Source organism: Pinus tabuliformis, chromosome 4_2 (assembly GCF_031772625.1).
Source record: "Pinus tabuliformis cultivar Carrire ecotype Pingquan chromosome 4_2, CPIR1, whole genome shotgun sequence".
Classification (NCBI taxonomy): domain Eukaryota; kingdom Viridiplantae; phylum Streptophyta; class Pinopsida; order Pinales; family Pinaceae; genus Pinus; species Pinus tabuliformis.
In genome coordinates, this window is record NC_142304.1 from 1,131,385,865 (window position 1) to 1,131,409,275 (window position 23,411).

The following is a 23,411-nucleotide window of genomic DNA, read 5'->3' on the forward strand; positions in this document are numbered from 1 at the left end:
CAATAGCATATGGAACTTGACTTGATGGTCCTCACAAGCTTCTAGTAACAACTAACTCAAAGGCCAAGGCATACAAAGCCACCACTGTAGAGAAAAATAACTGGCTGCGTTATTGAGGAAGGACAACCTCCCGTTGGCGGATTACAAAGTTATAATGATTACTTAATAAGATGAAGAGCGGAACAACCAATTAAGTTCATGAAAATTAAAATAATTGATTTTAAAAATCTAAATCAAATTAAATTGTTAATGTTAACTTTAGCAAATATGATTTAATTTTTAGTTAACTTATGGAGGAAGAGGCATGGACGAGTGGCCTTAGTTAACTTATGGAGGAAGAGGCATGGACGAGTGGCCTTGAGGGGGAAATTACATATTGATGTGACTTGTTGGGCAACATACATGGTGGAAAGGCTTCTCGTGAGAGGCCGAGTAGTAAAGTGTTGCGGTGAGGCATCAGAAGGTGTGAGGTGTTCCTTGTGGTGGAGGAAACCGACAACTTTCAGTGTGTTGTGGGGTTGGAACCTGGTGGAGGACACCAACACTCGTACCTAATGTGAAGGGGAAGACGAAAAATTATAATGTGAAAGCTGAGGATTTGGGCAGTGTTGTGAAGCTGTTGAGTTGCATTTTCATGTGAAATAGTTGGCCACTTGGGACTAGAGCTTTAAGTCACCATTTCTTGGTGAATGTCTGGCGAAGGCAACCCGAAAGGTTGTGGAGTCGCATGGCTCAAAGCCACTATTAAGATCTGGTGTGGCATATCTGTGTCAGAGAAGTCTGCATGGGGAGATGGAGTGTGAGCATAGTTGGTAAACTGTGGAAGAGCGCATTTTTTATCGACTCCTCTTCTGAATTGGACAACGAATTGTGTGTTGTAATTATTGAACAACGAGTTGATCTATTCTTGCAGTGACTGGTGAAAGGAGTCTTGTGTTATGTTGAATGTTGTGTGGTCTAGATCATATAGCGATGTGTGGATGTGAGAAGTGGGGTTGTGTGTTGTCGTGAGATCAAGTCTGAGAGTGAGGAGATTGTGTTGAGCTTTCCATTGTTGAGTTTGGATAAATCTCAGTGTGGTGTGGCATGGATCGATATTAGTGTGTGCGGTGAGCGAGCAAGAGAAAGCGGCTGGTTTGAGAAGAAGTGACCTAGAGAACTCACGGCATGTGGACAAGCGTGGTGGTGTGATAGAGCTGCGAGCCTAAGGAGTTGTGTTGAGTTGATTGAGTTTAGCGTTATGGATATAAGTCTAGCGTTGTTGACTTAAGTGGAGACCCCTGAGGAGGTCGAGCCATGGGAGGAGGAGAATGTAGTTGAAATTAATGGAGAAAGTTCATTTCATGGTTGTCTGTGTGTGTCTTAGTTTAGACTTAGCTCCTATTTTCTAGGAGATAGTTGTGATCCCCCTAAATTGAATGTACACTTACTTATTTCTAATTTTATGATCAATGGAAAAGTGCGGTACTATTTGGGAAGTTTCTAGGTGTAGCTTGACTCACATGTGAACTACTAGTTTTAGTTTGTAAGTTTCTTTTTTTTCTTGAAGCAAGAGTCGGTCCTTCTATTCAATTGAATTGAAAAAACAAATTACATAAATTACAACATTCCCAAAGGAGTTGTGGGTCATAGAGTTAACCAGCCACACAAAGCCTTGGGAAATGAGCCAAAGGCTCAAAATCCGTGCCAAGGGCCAAAAACAAAACTATGAGACCTTCAAAATACAAGCAATTGCTAAGACTGTTTGATCCACCTTCAAAGATCTGACGGACGAGGCTCCATATTGGAACGTAAACATGCAAACTCTTTAATTCTTGAATCGGACCCAATGAGGAAATAGAGACCGCAATAAAAGGATTTTGAGTCTGCGTGGGGGGATAACCCTCGAGCATGTAGTCTACCCAAAATCCACCAATCCCAACTTTGAAGCAAAACAAGCAGGGAATATAACACTACACCCGGACCCAAATCAAATAAAGCCATCATTTAAGTTAAGTGCAGGTCCAACAGGCATGGTAACCCCCTTACAAGTTGCCATGCAAAATACCTAGGATAACTACAAATTTTCCTACCTGCTAGCACGTTAACCCAACACCCGACAAAGCAAAATCTTCTTTGGAGAATTAAGTTTTCATGAAAAGACTCGACTTATAAAGAATTTAGTTTTCTTTAGAGAATTTAGTTATCATGAAAAGACTCGTCTTTTAAATAGAATACTTCCTGTTAACTTTGGGGATGAATAGTTCAGGGTAAGAATTTCTGCTTGAAGTCCAGATGTCCATGCACTCCTTGAGCATAAAAGATCCAAATTTCCCTATTTCCCGTAGTCAACTTACTTTTAGCTTCCCTTGATTTGATAGAGCTCCATGTCCGCACTCGCTTATCTGAGACACTCTTCCCTCAATCTTCCTTGGGGGGTCTCTATCCAATCATAAATTTTATTGCTCGTAGCATAGCGCATGCCTTCATTAACTAATATGTCTGCTACTTCGTTGGTTGTTTGGCGCACATGAGTAAAACTAAGGGTTCTCCTATTCTGCATGTGGGATTAAATCCGTTGATATACTTGCAAAATCCGCCAATGTCTCGAGACTTTATCTAGAGCAGAGCCATAACAAATTTTCTTGACCGGATTAATAGTCAATTTGGAATCAACTTCAATTATGGTATTATGTAGATTTGAGTCCCTCAAGATTTCTAGACATTTCTCCAGGGCCATAAGCTCTAAGACCTGCTAGATGGACTTTGTGCAAAGATCACCGCACTAGCAGAGTGACTCGAGACGAATCACAATGATTGTGTTGGGGGCCTGTTGGGCAATGGATCCCCCCACAACATGTTTTTGGGGCGTAAAGCCTGAGTTTTGGTCAATGTAATGTAAAGACTTCGTGAAATGTGGGCGCGGAGCGCGAAAGTCTAGGATGGGTCATAGGGTTGTTCACCCTAAAATAATGTAATTTAATGTAAAGTTGTGTCGGCCTACCCATGGTTCGCGGACCATGGGATTATATAAATAGAGCGAGGCTCTAAGTGTAAAGTGAAGTTTTGGAACAAGCAAGTAGATAGATGCAAAGGCATGGTTAGAGGATAGAAATGGATCTGAAGTGTAGTGGGTCAGAGTAGTAGGAAGAGGCTCTGCAGCTTAGTGTACAGAGGCCTAGTAGAGTTCGTAGCTGAGTGCACGGACCCCTTTAGTTGAGTGCACAAGGTAGAGTCAGGTCTGTAATTGAACTAAACATGAAAAGGACTATTAATAAAGATAAGTTGGATTCAAAATACTGTGCATCTGGTCGTGGATCTATATGTTTGATATTATGCATTAATTTTTATCTAGTTATTTATATGTGCACACTTGTTCAACACTATCTGAATGTTTATGTATGAAAATATTCTAAGTAATTAGCGAACAGAACCTAATTAAGGAAGACTTGGGTAATTAACACGGGTCACGCTACGGCTAGAGTTGCGCGAAGGTAGTAACACAACACACAATGTGCCCACTGGTGCACGTAGCCCAGTAAGTGCTAAGGTTGGATCGCGTACCTATCGCCACATATCAGACATCCCTAGGGTGCGGAAAACTGGTTCCAACACCCTCCCATACTACTTCGAGTGAGACCTCAGTCCGCGCTTCGTGGACTGTTGCCGAAAGGGTCAGTAGTACCAAGATTTTCTTGGCTAAATCACTTCTGAACTTGGGTCAAGCCCCACGTAGCCAACAATGATCCCTACACTTCCAATCTCATCCCTGCAGGTGGTGAGCTTGTTCAGATATGTAGAGATTGTGTCGCCCTTTTCACACTTGATTTTCCAAAGCTTGTCTTTCAGCACCAGCTTTATCTGATAGTTGATGTTCTGATATAGATCTTTCAATGTTTTCCACATTGAAAACAGTGTCTCCTTCCCATGGAGACTCGAGCCTATGTGGTCTCAAACTCCCTCTAGAAGAATCCTCCTCGCTCTAGCCACACATTTCTTCCATTCTGCCAATTCTGTAGCATTAGCTGTTGCTAGCTTGGGGACTTCTTGATTAATGAAGTCCTTCAAACCATTGTCCTCTAATATTGCTTCCATGCGATCCTTCCAAGCTATATAATTTTAGCTACCATCAAGGGCATACTCGAGTCTCAAACTGTTGAACGCCATTGGTGAAATTTGAGATGCGATAAGAATTCAAATTCTATAATTAGGAACTTCAACCTTCGAACTTCTCCCTTCGTTCTATATTGTTCTTCTCTTTGATCACCTTTTCTCTGATACCATGTAGAAATTCTCACTGTATATCAATAGATTATGCAATATACTAAAGCAAAATACTTGATCTACTTCTACAAACAAACTTGCGGAAGCTTAATCGATTTTGAGCAAGATCAAATAGAACACATATAACAGAGAATATGAAATCAATCACACATGAACAGAGAAGAATACTCTGGGGAAAGGATCAGCTAAAAACCCCAATCTCTGTATTATCATACAAGTGGAAATATGTCCGGGTTACAGAAAGCTTTAGCTCACAAGCTATCCAGCTCTCAGTACAATCCCTCAATGCTGCTCATAGACTGAATAGACACAACATATGCCTTCCTCCAGTCCTCCAAGCCTCCTATTTCCTTTCGCAGGTTCTCCTGGGTCCTCTGGTTGCCACCTATGTGAATTGAATTCTCACACAACTCATCAAACTCGAAAGTAACTACGCAATCTCCAAGGATGAATTCATTTTGCATGAAAGAGATATCTTCAATGGAATATTCTTTCAATTGATAGTACATTGTCCCATCATCTAATCTCAACTGGGTCTCTGACTAAACTGACATGCATGAGTTATTTATGAGAGAATATTCAGTTATCTAAAGTGCAGTAGTTACATGCATGCATGCATTAACTAACTGAACTCACAATTAGTTCCACAAACTGTTGGAACTAATCTAATTGGACTTAACTCAGTTAAATGAGCTAACTAATTACAACTCAAAGTACAACTCATCCTGATCTCCTTAATCAAGGGATAACTTCCTCAATCAAAGCGGAAACTATTGCATGTCTCCACATAGACTTCATGTTTGATTTTCTACAACTAATTAACTCAAGATGAATTAATTAATTATTTTACAAACAACTGCTAAGATCAAACTTGAATTTTAATTCTCAATTTTAGTTCAGGGACTAACTAAAATTGGAATGTATCCCGAAATGCTATTTATTGCAGTGCTATTTTTAGCATTTTTTGTTGTTGTTTTCAACAGAGCCTTATAAAATGTTTATTTTGAGTATAAATTTAGTGTTTCAACATTGAAGCTTTGTGATTTCAAGTAATTTTAACTTCTTCTTCCCCATTCAATGTTTCCAAAATCTTTTCAATAATTTTTTTTTTAATACATTCAAATTATATTAACTTCATAATTCAAATTAGCAATTTTCATACATGCATATTGAGAATAACAACCATAAATTAATTATATGGATAAGATTGTTCATAAAATTAGAGGTAGCAAATTTTGAATAAACTTCAATTTGATTAGTGAGATTGCTAAAGTAAATGCATCTTCAATTTATGATGTTAAGTGAATGGAAGATTCAATATTTGACTTTGTCCATAGAAACTTTAGAAGACATTACTCATCATTTGTCTTTGTTTATAAATGTAGAAGTATTAGGGAAAAATATACTCTTAAATATCATAAAATTGCTTATTCTAAAAGTACTTCCATAATTGAATTTTTGCATTGTGGTGATTCAGATATCATTTCTCAACTTTATTTTTTGAACTTATATTTTTAATGGTTTCACTGTTGGTATAATGAAAGAAATTTAGTGCCTTTATTTTTTTTCAATCAATATGACTAACAACTATTAGTCATATTAGTGATAATCATTGAAAATAAAATCAAGGTATCAATTTTTTTTCATTATACCAATATCTTAAAATTATTTAAAATATCCCTACTGAAAATGAAGTGGATAATAACTTATATGCAAAAGTTTGAGCAACTAAGTATTTTGGGAATAAGCAATTTATGATCAGTATATTTGTTTAGTTAGTTATTATTTTACATTTATTGGAAAAAAAAACTAAATGATAAGTAATCTTTTGATTAGCACTTTTTTTACATTTAAAAGCAAAAAAAAGGTAAACACTTTATTTTTTTATTTTTATTTTTATTTAAATTTTATGATATATTTTTTTTAAATTGTTTAAATTATATTGTTAATATAAAAGTCGACTCAGTATGAAAACAAAATTTAATATTTTGAATGAATTATATAAAAAATTAAAATTTCTTTAAAACCGTGAAGGAAGCAGCCAAGGCTTATAAGAAAGCTCACCTTTCCTACCCAAAATTTTTGCTTGAAGAAATTTTCCAGACTCTCAGACCTCCCTGCAACCCTAATACAATCCTTTCTAGCCTTTCTATCCTTAGCCCTGAGCACAATGCACCCCTCCCTATTATCTTCTATGCCCTCCATCCTTTCCAACCTCAAAGCAAAGCTACCGGGCCACTCTCTCTCGCTACTACTGCTTTGTTTGCACAACATAACCTCTACGCGAGGTATCTCCTCCCCTCCCTAACCCAAGTTCCTTCCCCCCCCCCCCATCATACTGAATTTTCTTTTGCAAATTACATAAAAAAGGCAGTAAACATACCCAAGGTTGCTCTTCCTGCTTGTTGGATGCGTGTTTGGCTTGTCTGCTACTCTCCTTCGCCTTCTCCCTTGCAATCTATCCCTCCTTCTTTCCTTACCCCCGCTTTCATATTCTGTTGCACCTACCTGCCATCCCATCCTCCTTATGTCGTCCTCCTTACCACCTCTCTTCTTCCCAACATTCCTAACGCCACTTCTCCCGTCTGACATCTCTCTTGGTATGCAGTACCCCTCCACGTTTTGCAATATAATCATGCAAGCTACAGTAAGCAGTCCTCTCACCTCCTGGATTCTGACATCGCCATTACTTTTGATTACCTACTCCATCACCCTGATCGGGGGATAACATCAACTAATTATTATTTCCATTTTAAGATATATTTTTCATAGATTTTATTAAAAATACAGAGTGAAAATATTGATGATTATGATATAGATATTGAAAATATATATATCTTTTTAAATTTTTAAGCATTATTATAAATGTTTTTACTTTACATTAAAAAAATATTACGAACACTAATAGATCTCTATATCATCAACATGTGTTAAATCTTATATCATTGGTTTTTTGTGCCACGTATTTATTTCCCATTTTTTTGTCATTTTGAGATTTGATAAATGCAATTCTTCTCAAGTTCACACAGAAATGACAAAATTGATAAGGGAAAGCTAGGCTATGAAGTAGCCAAGAATGTCTCTTTGTATTACCTTCTCGCCTTTCAGTTTTCTCTTACATTCATATATAAAAACAAGCCATCAATTATTATGGGATGTAAACATTTGGTTTCTTTTTCTTTATTTAATTCTATGATACTGTTTTTTTTAAGCTATTTGAATAGTATTTTTAATATAAAAAATGATTTAAGATAAAAAAATAATTTAGTATTTTGAAAAAACTTCATACAAAATAAATTTTAGAAATTTTATAATTTAAAATTATATTTTTTTAATAAAATTAATTAAAACTAATCAAACATAAGCTAAATTTAGTATTCCAATTTTAGGTTATATTCTTTATTCAATTTATATATATATATATATATATAAATTGAAAATATTGATGGCCATGATATACATATTGAAAATAGGTAAAACATTCTCAAATTCAGAGAACCCTAGAACAATAGGTAAAACATTCTCAAATTCAGAGAAACCTAGAACAAATGAAGTGGGAGAGAATTTTTCTTTGTCTTAGCTTTTATTACTTTTCACGTAGTAACATAGTACAAATAGGAATTAGAAATAAATAGAATAAATATTTTAATTCCAATGAAAAATAGTATTAATATATATAAATAAGAATAATAATATATGCTTTAATTGAAAATAAAATTATTAATAAAAAATAAAATTTGAAGTTCTATTCATTTTAAAAGATATTAACATTAATATGGTTAATATAAAGTGTATTGATATTAATATTAATAAATAACATTAAGAATATTTATATTTAAATTATTTTAATCAAATGTGGTCAAATATTGTCGATACTATCAATCATTGTTATTCACAATCAACTATGGTTGAGTGTCACATTGTGACTAGGATTGTCTCACCATGAAAATAAACCATGTTTATTTTAGTATTTGTAATATTTATATTTGGGTTTACCAATGTTCGGTTTATGATATTAGTCCCTTGGGTTTAATACTATTCTGCTGGGGTTTTAGTATTAATCCCTGGGTTTATGTTTCCCTTTGGTTCATTATATCAATCCCTTAGGTTTATTATTAACTTGGGTTTATAATATCAATCGTGGTCAACCATAGTCAATCATAACAAACCATGGTCAACTGTAGTCAATGATGGTCCGATCTCTCAATATGACAAAAATTGTCTCCACTTAGGGTTTATATACCTTGGGTTTCTAATATTAGTCCCTTGGGTTTAATATTATTCCCTTAGTTTCATAGTCCCTTGGGTTTTTAGTATTAATCCCTTGGGTTTATTGTTCCTTTGGGTTTATAATATCAATCACTTGGGTTTATTATTCCCCGGTCAAACCATGCTTTATTATGATGTCAACATGGTCAACCATGGTCCAACATGGAATTGTGATAAGGATTGTCTCAATATTACAATCAATGCTGGTCAATCATGTTTATTTTATTGTTTATAATTTTTTATCTTAGGGTTTATATACGTTGGGTTTATAATATTAGTCCCTTGGGTTTAATGGTATTCCCTTGGGTTCATACTCCCTTGGGGTTTTAGTATTAATCCCTTGGGTTTATTATTACTTTGGGTTTATAATATCAATCATGGTCAACCATAACAAACCATGGTCAACTGTGGTCAATAATGGTTCGATCTCACATTATGACAAAAATTGTCTCCACTTAGGGTTTATATACCTTGAGTTTATAATATTAGTCCCTTGGGTTTAATATTATTCCTTTAGGTTGATAATCCCTTGGGTTTACTGTTCCTTTCGGTTTATAATATCAATCGCTTGGGTTTATATTCCCCAGTCAACCATGGTTTATTATGATGTCAACCATGGTCAAACATGAAATTGAGACAAGCATTGTCTCAATATGACAATCAATGATGTTCAATAATGTTTATTTTAGTGTTTATAATATTTATCTTAGGGTTTTTATATGTTGGGTTTATAACATTAGTCCCTTGGGTTTATTATTCCTTTGGGTTTATAATATCAATCCCTTGGGTTTATTATTCCCTTAGTTTTATAATATGAATCATAGTTAATCATTTTTAATCATAGCCAACCATGGTCAACCATGATTGAATGTCGCATTATGACCAACATTGTCTCACCATGAAAATAAACCATGTTCCAACATGAAAATTAACCATGGTTCAACATGGAATTGTGATAAGGATTGTCTCAATATGAAAATAAACCATGGTCAATCATGTTTACTTTAGTGTTTATAAAATTTATCTTAGGGTTTATATATGTTGGGTATATAATTTTTTTTTGGTTGATAAGTGGGTGAATCCTGAAAATCACTCTTACCCTGTGGTTGAGAGGCCACAACTCAGAGGCGTCTAAGCCGTCAAAGTCACCCAAGAATCACACCCAGCTTGAGTCGTACCAGCGGAAACCATGCTGGATTTTTTGGTATCGGCGAGACTAGAACAGGTGACCTTTACTTACAGAGCGCCTTAACAACGTGCTCCTTCACCGATTGTTCTAAATCTCTTTGATACGTTGGGTATATAATATTAGTCCCTTGGGTTTAATCTTATTACATTGGGTTCATAATCCCTTGGGGTTTTAGTATTAATCCCTTGGGTTTATAATATCAATCCATTAGGTTTTTAATATTAATCATGGTAAACCATGGTCAATCATAGCCAACCATGTTCAACCATCATCAAACCATATGGATATGGAAATCGACCATGGTCAACCATGGTTAACCATGGTCCAACATTGCATTGTGACAACGATTGTCTCTATATGGAAATCAAAAATGGTCAACCAAGGTCATCCATGTTTATTTTAGGGTTTATAAAATTCATGTTAGGGTTTATATACCTTGGGTTTATCACTTTTATACCTTCAGTTTATTATTCCCTTGGGTTTATAATATCAATTCCTTTGGTTTATTTATGCAAGCATTCATATTCCTAGGGTTTAATATTATTCAACAATGGTCATCCATGGTCCAATGTCACATTATGACAAAGATTGTCTCAATATGAAAATCAATCATGCTCAACCATGTTTATTTTAGTATTTTTAATATTTATCTTAGGGTTTTTATACCTTGGTTTTATAATATTAGTCCCTTGGGTTTAATATCCTTAGGTTCATTTTTTTAATGCAAAATGATGCATCATGGAAAGTATTAGGAGGGCGGAAACGAAGGTGAGGGTTTCACAGTCGAGGGTTTCGTCAAAGGTAGGGTAGAAGGGTCGCCGAACGCTAGAGCAGCGCACTAGGGCAGAACACAGGCTTGAGAACAAGAAGTATAGGAACTAGAGCAAGAAAAGGCCAAAAACCAAAAGTCTGGGGGGTAAATAGAAGCTCAAGATCTGAAGGAAAGAAATGGAAACGGCACAGGGGAGGGGAGAGATCCCCTCCTTCAAAGCAGTGATAACGGGAGAAGCGAGGAAGGAACGGCAGAAGGAAGGAGACAGAACAAATGAAGGAGAGACTTCAGCAGCAGGAACGCAAAGGAGAATGGGAGCAACAAGTAAATGTCTGCCGAGGGCGACGAACAAACCCAGGTTCGTAATACCGCATAATAGATTAGAGAAATATAGAAGTTACATGAAGGATTATGCTTTGATCTGTAAGTTTGTAGGATACTGGCCAGCAGAGAAAGATCTTCTCAGATGGATCCAGCAAAGGTGGAAACCAAAAGGACATGTGGAAATAAAGCTGGGGGCAAAGGGCTTTTTTACAGTCATATTCTCCAATCTAGAAGACAGGGAAAGGATCTTTGAGGAAGGACCCTACTTCATGAACAATGCTGGATTATTTATGAGACAGTGGGTAGACTGCTACAACCCAGATAAGGAAAGAATGTTAGCAGCCCCAGTATGGATCAGACTCTTTGGCTTACCAACAGAATTCTGGGACCCAGAGATCCTTGAGGGTATAGGTAACGCAATACGATCTTTTGTGAAAGTGGCAGAGTCGAAAAAGAGGGGTAGATATACAACATACGCAAGAATATGCGCATATATGAACATAACAGAGCCACTTCCAGACACAATAGAGTTGGAATATCACGATGAGATTTGGCATCAACCAATTGATTACGAACACATTCCCTTTCGTTGCAGAAGATGCCATGAGTATGGACATCTATACCGAGAATGCCCTATCACATTATCAGAAAAGGAAAAGGAAGCAGAAAATGAGAGGAGAAACGCGACAAAGAAATCAGGAAAGGAGGATGAGAACTTCAGAGAAGTGCAGAGGAAGAAAAAAAGAGGGAACAACAAGACATAGACAGACAAACAAAAAGGAATCCATATTATAGAATCCCAAAACAAGTTCCAAGTATTACAGGACGAAGAAGTAGAAACAGAGGAGAATGAAGATGAGGAAATAGAAGGAATGGAAGTCATAAAGGAAAATGAAGATAAAGAGGCAGATCAAGTAGATAAAGGGAAAGAGGGTACAGAGGATCCAATAGAAAACCAAGAGGATCAACGAAGAATGGAAATAGACCCACAGAAAACAAAAGGAGAGGAAGAAGAACAAGTAATGACGAAGCTCTTGTAGGAATGGAAGAGGCTCGATGAAAGATTTATTCCAGAGGATCAGAAATAGATGTACAAAGAAGCCTTTCAAAGATACAAAGAGAAAAAAGGAATAACTGAAGATCGAAGAGGTGGGAAAATGGAGATGCAGGAAACCCAAAATCTAGGAATGAGTAGTACTGGCAAGGGAGGGAAAAAAAGAGGTAGAAGAACAATGAGTGAAACAATTCAAGAAGTTGGAGAAATGTTAGTTAATTCAGGAAGAGTTATACCTCTCTCAGAGGTATTTCAAACCCCTCCGAAACTTTTGCGATGATCATCACAAGCTGGAACATAAGAGGCCTCAACAGTAGAGGCAAACAGAGGTATTTAAATGACAGACTGAAAAAAGATAAGCCTAGCATAATGATAGTACAAGAAACAAAAATAAGTACTGAGAAAATGAGAGATATTTTGAATAGAAACAAGAATAGATATGAAATGATGGGACAGGATGCGATTGGGAGTGCGGGGGGTTTGGTAATAATTTGGAACCCTGAAGAAATACAATTAGACAATTGGATAAGCTTCCCAAGAATTCTAACAGGAACTGCAAAGATTATAGGAACAACAGAGGAGGTTATTATAACAGGTGTTTACGGACCCCATACCCAAGGAGAACGGGAAAACTTTCTGCAAAATCTAAAAGCAGTGAGGAATCTAATCCCTGGAAAACAGTGGATAGTAGGAGGGGATTTCAATCTGATTAAAAGCTTAGCGGAGAAAAGAGGAGGGCTAAGGAGAATGGATACAGCTATGGAACAGTTCGGAGATATGATAAGGGAGCAGGGACTGATCGATATTCAAACTATAAATGGAAATCATACTTGGAACAACCAAAGAGGGGGAGTTAATCAAATTGCTTCTCGACTTGACAGGTTCTTAATCTCCGAACAAATAATGATGAAAGATGTTTTCATAGAAGCCACAATCTTACCGGTTGAAGGATCGGATCACTGGCCGATTAAAATGGAAATAGATCTCAAACAAAAACCAAATAACAAACCTTTTAGATTAGAAGCATTTTGGCTTAGAAATGAGGGGTTGATAGAGAAACTTGAAGAATGGTGGAAGAAGAGTGAACAAAAGGGGAAAAATAAAATGCACACCTTCCAACTCAAATTAAAGGGGCTGAGAGACAGAATAAAAAAATGGAATAAAGAAGAATTTGGAAATATACTGAAAGAGAAACAGCGCCTAGAGCAAAGAATGGAAGAGCTGCAACAGATGGATATTCTAGAAGGTATACAGGAAGATAGAATAAAGGAAGAAGGAATTATAATAAATCAACTAGAAGAGAGAAGGAAACAAGAAGAGATCTTATGGAGACAGAAGTCAAGGGTTCAATGGCTTAGAGAAGGGGAAAGGAATACTAAGTTCTTCCATAAAGCAATGATACAGCATAGACAAAGAAACAGAATTTTCTCCATTAAGAACCAAGAAGGTCAGTGTGTCCTCCAACATGAGGAAATAGAAAAAGTTCTGGTTAATCATTTCAAAAATTTGCTAAATGAAACTCAAGATAATAGAACAGAGGCTATAATGAAGATAAGCAAGGAGATCCCTAAACTGGTAACCAGAGAACAGAATTTGGCACTGATGAGGAAAATTACTATGGAAGAAGTGGAGGAAACAGTCAGGAATATCAAAAGGAATAAAGCCCCTAGGCCAGATGGGTACACGGTAGAATTATACCAAGCAGGATGGCACTTTCTTGCTGAAGAAGTCCTAGAAGTGGTGGAGGAAGCTAGAATCCATCAAAGAATATGGCCAGGTATAAACTCAACCATGTTAACCCTCATTCCAAAAACTAACCAAGCAGATCAAGTTGAAGGTTTTTTCCCTATAGCTTTATGTAACATTATCTATAAGATAGTGGCATCAGTGGTGGCCCAGAGGCTGAAATCCATTCTCCCGAACATAATATCCCCAGAACAAACTGGGTTTGTAGAAGGAAGACAGATTCTGGATGGATTAGTGGTGGCTCAAGAAGTAATCCATACACTAAAAATGAAAAAGGAAAAAGGAATGCTGATTAAATTAGATCTGTCAAAAGCCTATGACAGATTAAATTGGAGATATTTAGAAGCCATCCTTCAAGCCTTTGGATTTTGTGACAGATGGGTGAAGTGGGTCTTAAGTATGATTTCCACGCCGAATTTCTCCATCCTTCTAAATGGAGCCCCATCTACTACTTTTAATTCTTCAAGAGGTCTTTGACAGGGGGATCCCCTATCCCCCTTTCTCTTCATACTAGCAGCAGAAGGATTAGGTAGATATTTCAAAAAAGAATTAAGAGAAGGGAAAATACAGGGTCTGAGATTATGGGGCAAGCATACTACAGTCACTCACCAACAGTTCGTGGATGACATCATGATATATTGTAAAGTATCCCTGAATGAGGTGAGAAGGATAAAGAGAATTCTAGAGGTGTTTATGAAAGGTTCAGGTATGGAGGTAAATAATGAAAAATCAAGAACGTTCTTTTTTAATACAGTGGAACCCATCAAAAATCACTTAACCGGGACCTTGGGCTATAGAAAAGGGGAGCTTCCAACAAAGTATTTAGGAACTATGCTAGACTCATCATCCCTAAAAATAGGAAACTAGAGATCCATTTTGGAAAAGATCATGAAAAGACTTGAAAATTGGTGTTTCCGTACTCTGAATCTTGCTGCAAGGGTCGTTTTGCTCAAATCAACCATTCAGGTGATCCCGATATATCCATTATCAATAATGGCAGCACCAAAAGGGATATGCAATAAGCTGATAGAGATATACAGAAAATTCCTATGGGGAGGGCCCAAGCAACAAAATAAATGGGCATTCTGCTCATGGGATAGCCTAACTAAACCAAAAGAAAAAGGCGGACTAGGTCTAAGGGACCCATCTGTTCTAAATCAAGTTCTAGCAGCCAAATTAAGATGGAGATGGATGTAAGGAGGGAAGGACCTGTGGAAAGAAATATGGACAGCAAAATATCATATGCCATCAACTCCTAAAGAAATATTAAGGAAATAAGAAACACCAAGAGGATCAGACATATGGAACCTGACTAATCAAAGCAGAGAATTAGTTGATGGAAATATATTTTGGGAAATCAGAGGGGGCCAGAATGCGAGATTTTGGGAGGAAGCGTGGCAGCAAAGGGAGAAAATGGTGAATATACAGGGAATGCAGGATATCTACAGAACAGGGATGGACAGAGAACTCATTTTGGTCAAATATTATTGGATAGAAGGAAGAGAAAATGAAGAATGGAGGGAATGGAAAACAATGGAAGACTGGAACAGGAATGCAACGGAGGAACAAAAAACCTTGTTTAGTAAGGAATTAGAGTCCAGGAAAATAAAAAACAGAGAAGGAAATGATATTCTACGATGGGGAAAAGAAGCTAAAGGAACTTTCACTATTAGGGAAGCTTATAATATAAAAATCCAACAAGAGCAAAGGGAAGACGAGCAGAAATGGAGGAAACTTTGGAAAAATAAATGGTGGCCGAAGATAAATATGTTCGTGTGGTTGGTAGGGAGGAAACGTATTCTAACCTAGGATCAAATCCAAAAAAGAGGATTCTCAGGCCCATCAAGATGTTGTCTCTGCAACCAAGACGAAGAAGACCAGGAACACCTACTAAATGGTTGCAGAATGGCCCAATTCCAATGGGGTAAGACTAAAGATCTATTTTCAACAATTGAACGAAATCCACATGATATCATACAAACTCTGTGTAATTGGGGAGAAGGAAATTTTAAAAGCCCGGTGGTTAGAAGAGCCTGGAACATGGTGGCAGGTTTCAATGTGTGGAATATTTGGAAAGAGAGAAATGGAAGAATTTTCCAAGGGAAAATATCAAATCCGGAAGAAGTTTGGCAAAGGACCCTGAGACAAATTAGGGAATCAATCCTTGCAAAAGTTTGGATAGAGGAAGACTGGAAGACCTCTAAGGAAGAAACAGAAATCCTAAGAAGGCTGAACCTGGAACAAGGGATGGTCTTTCAACAAAACACAAAGCAACAACAGCCTATCACTGCCCAAAGTCTTGCAGTCTTCCGAAGGCCATAGGAAGGGTTTCTCAAGCTTAACTTTGACGGAGCGGCTAAGGGGAATCCAGGTCCAGCAGGATATGGAGGAATCGTTAGAAACAGACAAGGAGATGTAGAATGGATCTATGCAGAGCATGGAGGAACTATGAGTAATAATGAAGCGGAATTTATGGTGGCTTATCAGGGCCTCAAAATTGCGACAAGAAATGGATATAGGAAGATAGAGATCGAAGGTGATTCAGCCCTGGTCATAAACACCATTAAAAAATTAATACAAGGGAAACAGTGGGAGCAGGTTGTCAAAAGTTGGAGAACAGCGAGCATAGTCCAAGAAATTGAAGAAACATTGAAAGACATTGAATACAAGATCACCTCTCATGTCAGGAGAGAAGGAAATAAGCCCGCGGATTGCTTGGCCAATTGGGGAAGTAAGGAATTAATGGGGAAAGTGGATGACAGTTGGACAAATCAAATGGTGATGACAAGATGGGATAGTTTAAAACAACTCATAGACAACGATAACCATGAAACAACATAATGGTAATCAAAAAACCGTGAAGATCCGAAACGGGAAGATAAGGCAGGTGTATTCGGCAGCAAAGATAGGACAGAAGGACAGCAGCCACACCTCCCTGACTATAGCAATTAATGATAATTCAGAGCAGCAGGTACGCAATCCAAAACAAATCTCAGAAAACACCGAAGAGAGCATCATTCAAGTTACAAGAGAGAAAGGAAGTGGAGGACAAACTCATCATAAAAGGAAAGGTGGCGAGAAATCTATAAGGCGGAACAAGAGAAGGATGAAAGACAACAAGAAGTTGAAGAAGGTGACGAGGAAAGGAGAGACCTTGTAGAGGAACCAAAATCAACGTCTTAAATGAAGCAAGATGGCAGCGAGCTAGGATAAAGGAGTCCAGGCAGAGCGGGAGGAATTCGGAGACAGACATTTTGAGCAAAGCAGAATAAAAATTGAAGTCGAAAGCTCAGAAGACATGGAGATTAACCAGGATGAGGGTTTTCGGAGTAAGACTTTTGAAACAGGACAGAGTAGCAAAGGTGCTAAAGGAGGTAGAACAGACGGAAGAAGGAAAGCTCGTGAACAAAGAGGTAGAGGTCGACTCCGGCAAGCAAACAACATAGAGGAGGGAAACCAGCCTCAGGGAAGGCGGAAAAGCGGAAGGAAATCTATCCGCAGGACAGTTCATGAGGCAGAGCAGGCTTACAATCAAGAAACGAATGAAGACATCTGGAAAATCATTGAAGTTATGGAAAACAGAGTCCTGGAAGAACCATCGGACCCTGAGATGGAAGAATGGACAACCCAGATGCCTGATCTAGGCAATACCAGAGGCAGACTAACCCTATACCATCGAGCTCTTCACACGTACTGGGTCCTGAAGCACCTTTTAGCAAAGGCAATGGAACAAGTCGCTGCAGAAATGGTGGAGATGGCTCAGGAAGTGATGGCAGCAAGAAAGGAGGTGGCGAATGTTGAAGGTATAATGCGTCAATAGAACGAACAGATTAAGGAGATTCGGGAGATGCTGAAGGAGTTGGTAAAGACCAAAGACAACAATGAAATCAAAAGGGGAAGCGTGGAGAATTGAGAGGCTTGTTAACTATCTCTTTTTGAATTTTGATGCTACTGCTCTGTTTTTTGGGAATTCAATTGCATGCCTCATTAACCAGTAGTGAAGATAGGTCTTTAGTAGATCTTAGAAAGAATAGTTTCTGGAAACATTCTGATTACAAAGGTTTAATGTCTTGCAAGTTTTTTCTGACAGTATGTAAAATGAAAAATAGTATCGAATGTTTGATGAAGAGGAACCAACAGATCCGGTTTCCCATATGGGCGGGTTGAGGTTCCTTAGTATGTATTTTTAAGTTTGTTGTAGATAATAGAAATGCCTTAGTTTACAAAAAAAAAATATCCTTAGGTTCATAATCCCTTAGGGTTTCAATATTAATCCCTCAGTTTTACTGTTCCTTCAGGTTTATAATATCAATCGGTTGGAGTTATTATTCCTCAGTCAACCATTTTTTATTATGATGGCAACCATGGTCAATCATGGTCCAACATGGAATTGTGATAAGGATTGTCTCAATATGAAAGTCGACGACGCTCAATAATGTTTATTTTAGTGTCTATAATATTTATCTTCGGTTTGATATACATTGGGTTTATAATATTAGTCCCTTGGGTTTAATATTATTCCCTTGGGGTTTTAGTATTAACCCCTTGAGTTTATTATTCCTTTGGATTTGTAATATCAATCATTTGGGTTTATTATTTGCTTAGGTTTATAATATCAATCATGATTAACCATTTTCAATCATAGCCAACCATGGTCAACCATGATCGAATGTTGCATTGTGACAAGGATTGTCTCACCATGAAAATAAACCATGTTTATGTTAGCATTTATAATATTTCTATTAGGTTTACCAATGTTGGGTTTATAATATTAGTCCATTGGTTTTAATATTATTTCCTTGGGTTCATAATCCACTGGGTTTTAGTATTAATCCCTTGGGTTTATGTTTCCCTTGGGTTCATAATATCAATCCCTTGGTTTTATTATTAACTTGGGTTTATAAGATCAATCATGGTCAACCATGGTTAACCATAACCAACCACAGTCAGCTATGGTCAATCATGATCCGATCTCACATTATGAAAAAATTTGTCTCTATATAAAAATAATTGACAATCATGGACAATCATGGACAATCATGGTCAACCATGGTCAACGATGGTTGATAATGTTAAACCATGCTTTATATAGTCAAACATGGTCAACCATTGTCAATTGTCGTCAAACATGTTTGAACGTCGTGTTGTGACAAAAATTGTCTTGATATGAAAATCAATCATGATCAACCATAGTCCAACATCGTAGTGTGACAAAGATTGTCTCGATATGAAAATTAGCCATGGTCAACAATGGTCGAACATGGCATTGTGACAAGGATTGTATCAATATAAAAATAAAAATAAAATATTTTAGTGTTTGTAATATTTATATTTGGGTTTACCAATGTTCAGTTTATAATATTAGTCCCTTGGTTTAATATTTTTCCCTTGGATTCATGTTGGGGTTTTAGTATTAATCGCTTGGGTTTATGTTTCCCTTGGGTTCATAATATCAATCCCTTGGGTTTATTATTAACTTGGGTTGATAATGTCAATCATGGTCAACCATATTCAACCATAGTCAACCATAACCAACCATGGTCACTTATGGTCAATAATGGTCCGATCTAGCATTATGACAAAAATTTTCTCCACTTAGGGTTTATATACTTTGGGTTTATAATATTAGTCCCTTGAGTTTAATATTATTCCCTTAGGTTCATAGTCCCTTGGGTTTTTAGTATTAATTCCTTAGGTTTATTGTTACTTTGGGTTTATAATATCAATTGCTCGAGTTTATTATTCCTCAGTCAATTATGGTTTATTATGATGTCAACCATGGTCCAACATGGAATTGTGATAAGGATTGTCCCAATATTACAATCAATGATGGTCAGTCATGTTTATTTTAGTGTTTATAATTTTTATCTTAGGGTTTATATATGTTGGGTTTTTAATATTAGTCCCCTTGGGTTTAATATTATTCACTTGGGTTCATAATCCCTTGGGGTTTTAGTATTAATCACTTGGGGTTTATTACTACTTTGGGTTTATAATATCAATCCCTTGGGTTTATTATTCCCTTACGTTTATAATAACAATCATGGTCAACCATTGTCAATCATAGCGAACCATGGTTGAATGTCCCATTGTGATAGGGATTGTCTCACTATGAAAATAAACCATGTTTATTTTAGTGTTTGTAATATTTATATTTGGGTTTACCAATGTTCAGTTTATAATATTAGCCCCACTGGTTTAATATTATTCCCTTGGGTTCATAGTCACTTGATGTTTTAGTATTAATCGATTGGGTTTATATTTCTCTTGGGTTCATAAAACCAATCCCTTGGGTTTATAATATCAATCATGGTCAACCATGATCAACCATAACCAACCATGGTCAACTGTGGTCAATGATGGTTCGGTCTCACATTATGACAAAAATTGCCTCTACTTAGAATTTATACACCTCGGGTTTATAATATTTGTCCCTTGGTTTTAATATCATTCCCTTAGATTCATAATCCCTTGGGTTCTTAGTATTAATCCCTTCTGTTTATTGTTCCTTTGTGTTTATAATATCAATTTCCTTGGTTTATTCTTCTCCAGTCAACCATGGTCAACGATGGTCCAACATGGAATTGTGATAAGGATTTTCTCAATATGATAATCAATGATGGTCAATAATGTTTATTTTAGTGTTTGTAATAGTCATCTTAGGGTTTAAATACATTGGGTTCATAATATTAGTCCCTTGGGTTTAATATTATTCCCTTTGTTTAATATTATTCTTTTGGGTTCATAATCCCTTAGGGTTTTAGTATTAATCCATTGAGTTTATTATTCCTTTGGGTTTATAATATCAATCCCTTGGGGTTTATTATTCCCTTAGGTTTATAATATCAATCATGGTTAACCTTTGTCAATCATAGCCAACCATGTTTGAATGTCGCATTGCGACAAGGATTGTTTCACCATGAAAATAAACCATGTTTATTTTAGTGTTTATAATATTTATATTAGGGTTTACCAATGTTGGGTTTATAATATTAGTCCCTTGGGTTTAATATTATTCCCGTGGGTTCATAATCCCTTGTGGTTTTAGTATTAATCCCTTGGGTTTATGTTTCCCTTGTGTTCATAATATCAATCCCTTGGATTTATTATTAACTTGGGTTTATAATATCAATCATGGTCAACCATGTTCAAACATAATCAACCATGGTCAACCATGGTCAGCCATGGTTTATGATGGTCAACCATGGGGAACCATGGTTTATGATGGTCAACCATGTTTTATAGAATCAAACATGGTCAACAATTGTCAATTATGGTCAAACATGTTTGAACATCGCGTTGTGACAAAAACTGTCTCAATATGAAAATCAACCATGATCAACCATGGTCCAAGGTCGCATTGTGAAAAAGATTATCTAGATATCAAAATTAACCATGGTCAACCCTGGTCCAACATGGCATTGTCATAAGGATTGTCTCAATATGAAAATAAACCATGTCCAATCATGTTTACTTTAGTGTTTATAAAATTTATCTTAGGTTTTATATATGTTGGGTTTATAATATTAGTCCCTCGGGTTTAATATTATTCCCTTGGGTTCATAATCCCTTGGGTTTTGAGTATTAATCCTTTGGGTTTATAATATCAATCCATTAGGTTTATAATATTAATCATTGTAAACCATGGTCAATCATAGTGAACCATGTTCAACCATAGTCAAGCCATATGGATATGGAAATCGACCATGGTCAAGCATGATCCAACGTTGTGTTCTGACAAAGATTGTCTCGATATGAAAATCCATGGTTAACCATGGCCCAACGTTGCACTGTGACAACGATTGTCTCTATATGGAAATCAACAATGGTCAACCACGTTTATTTTAGGGTTTATAATATTCATGTTAGGGTTTATATACCTTGGGTTTATAATTTTTATACCTTCGGTTTATTATTCCCTTGGGTTTATAATATCAATCCCTTGGGTTTATTGATGCAAGCATTCATATTCCTAGGGTTTAATATTATTCAACAATGGTCAACCATGTTCAACCATGGTCAACCATGGTCCAATGTCGCATTGTGACAAGGATTGTCTCAATATGAAAATCAATCATGCTCAACCATGTTTATTTTAGTATTTTTAATATTTATCTTAGGGATTTTATACCTTGGGTTTATAATATTAGTCCCTTGGGTTTAATATTATGCCCTTAGGTTCATAATCCCTTGGGGTTTTAGTATTAATCCCTTAGGTTTATTGTTCCTTTGGGTTTATAATATCAATCGGTTGGGTTTATTATTCCCTGGTCAACCATGGTTTATTATGATGTCAACCATGGTCAACCATGGTCCAACATGGAATTGTGAGAAGGTTTGTCTCAATATTAAAATCAACGATGCTGAATAATGTTTATTTTAGTGTATATAATATTTATCTTAGGGTTTATATACATTGGGTTTATAATATTAGTCCATTGGGTTTAATATTATTCCCTTGGGTTCATAATCCCTTGGGGTTTTAGTATTAATCCCTTGGGTGTATTACTCCTTTGGGTTTATAATATCGATCCATTGGGTTTATAATATCAATTTTTGGATTTCAGAGATCTGTGGTTTGAGCTTTTTGAATTTTTGACCGGAGAACCCACAGTAATGGAATTTTTACACCAATGTTTCGAATCCCAAATGGGATCCATCATCAGGGTAAGAGAAAGATGATAAAAGAAGAGCCAGATGGAAGAAATAAATACTTATGAGGGAATGAATAATAAAGGAGCAACACAGGTCGGCAAGAGAGATTTTTATAATGAAACCTAAATTTAATTTTAATTTTATAAATTAATATCATTTATTTAATTTTTATAAATACATATCATTTATTTAATTTTTATAAATTAATACTATTTATTTAATTTTAATTATATAAATTAATATCATTTATTTAATTTTTATAAATTAATATCATTAATTTAATTTAATTTAATTTTATAAATAATATTAATTTATAAAATTAAATTAAATTAATAATATAATTTTATAAATAATATTAATTTATAAAATTAAATTAAATTAATAATATCAATTTATAAATGATATTAATTTATAAAAATTAAATAAATGATATTAATTTATATAATTAAAATTAAATAAATAGTATTAATTTATAAAAATTAAATAAATGATATGTATTTATAAAAATTAAATAAATGATATTAATTTATAAAATTAAAATTAAATTTAGGTTTCATTATAAAAATCTCTCTTGCCGACCTGTGTTGCTCCTTTACTATTCATTCCCTCATAAGTATTTATTTCTTCCATCTGGCTCTTCTTTTATCATCTTTCTCTTACCCTGATGATGGATCCCATTTGGGATTCGAAACGTTGGTGTAAAAATTCCATTACTGTGGGTTCTCCGGTAAAAAATTCAAAAATATCAATTTTTGTTAACCGTGCTCAATCATAACCAACCATGGTCAAACAAGGTTAGATATGGAAATCAAGCATGGTCAACCATGGTCTAACGTTGCATCCCACAAATATTGTCTCGATATGAAAATAAATCATGGTCAATAATGGTTTATCATGGCCCAATGTTGCTTTGTGACAAGGATTGTCTCTATATGGAAATCAACCATAGTCAACCATGGTCAACCATGGTCCATTGTCACATTGTGACAAAGATCGCATTAATATGAGAATGAATCATGCTTAACCATGTTTATTTTAGTATTTTTAATATTTATCTTAGGGATTTTATACCTTGGGTTTATAATATTAGTCCCTTGGGTTTAATATTATTCCCTTGTGTTCATAATTCCTAGGGGTTT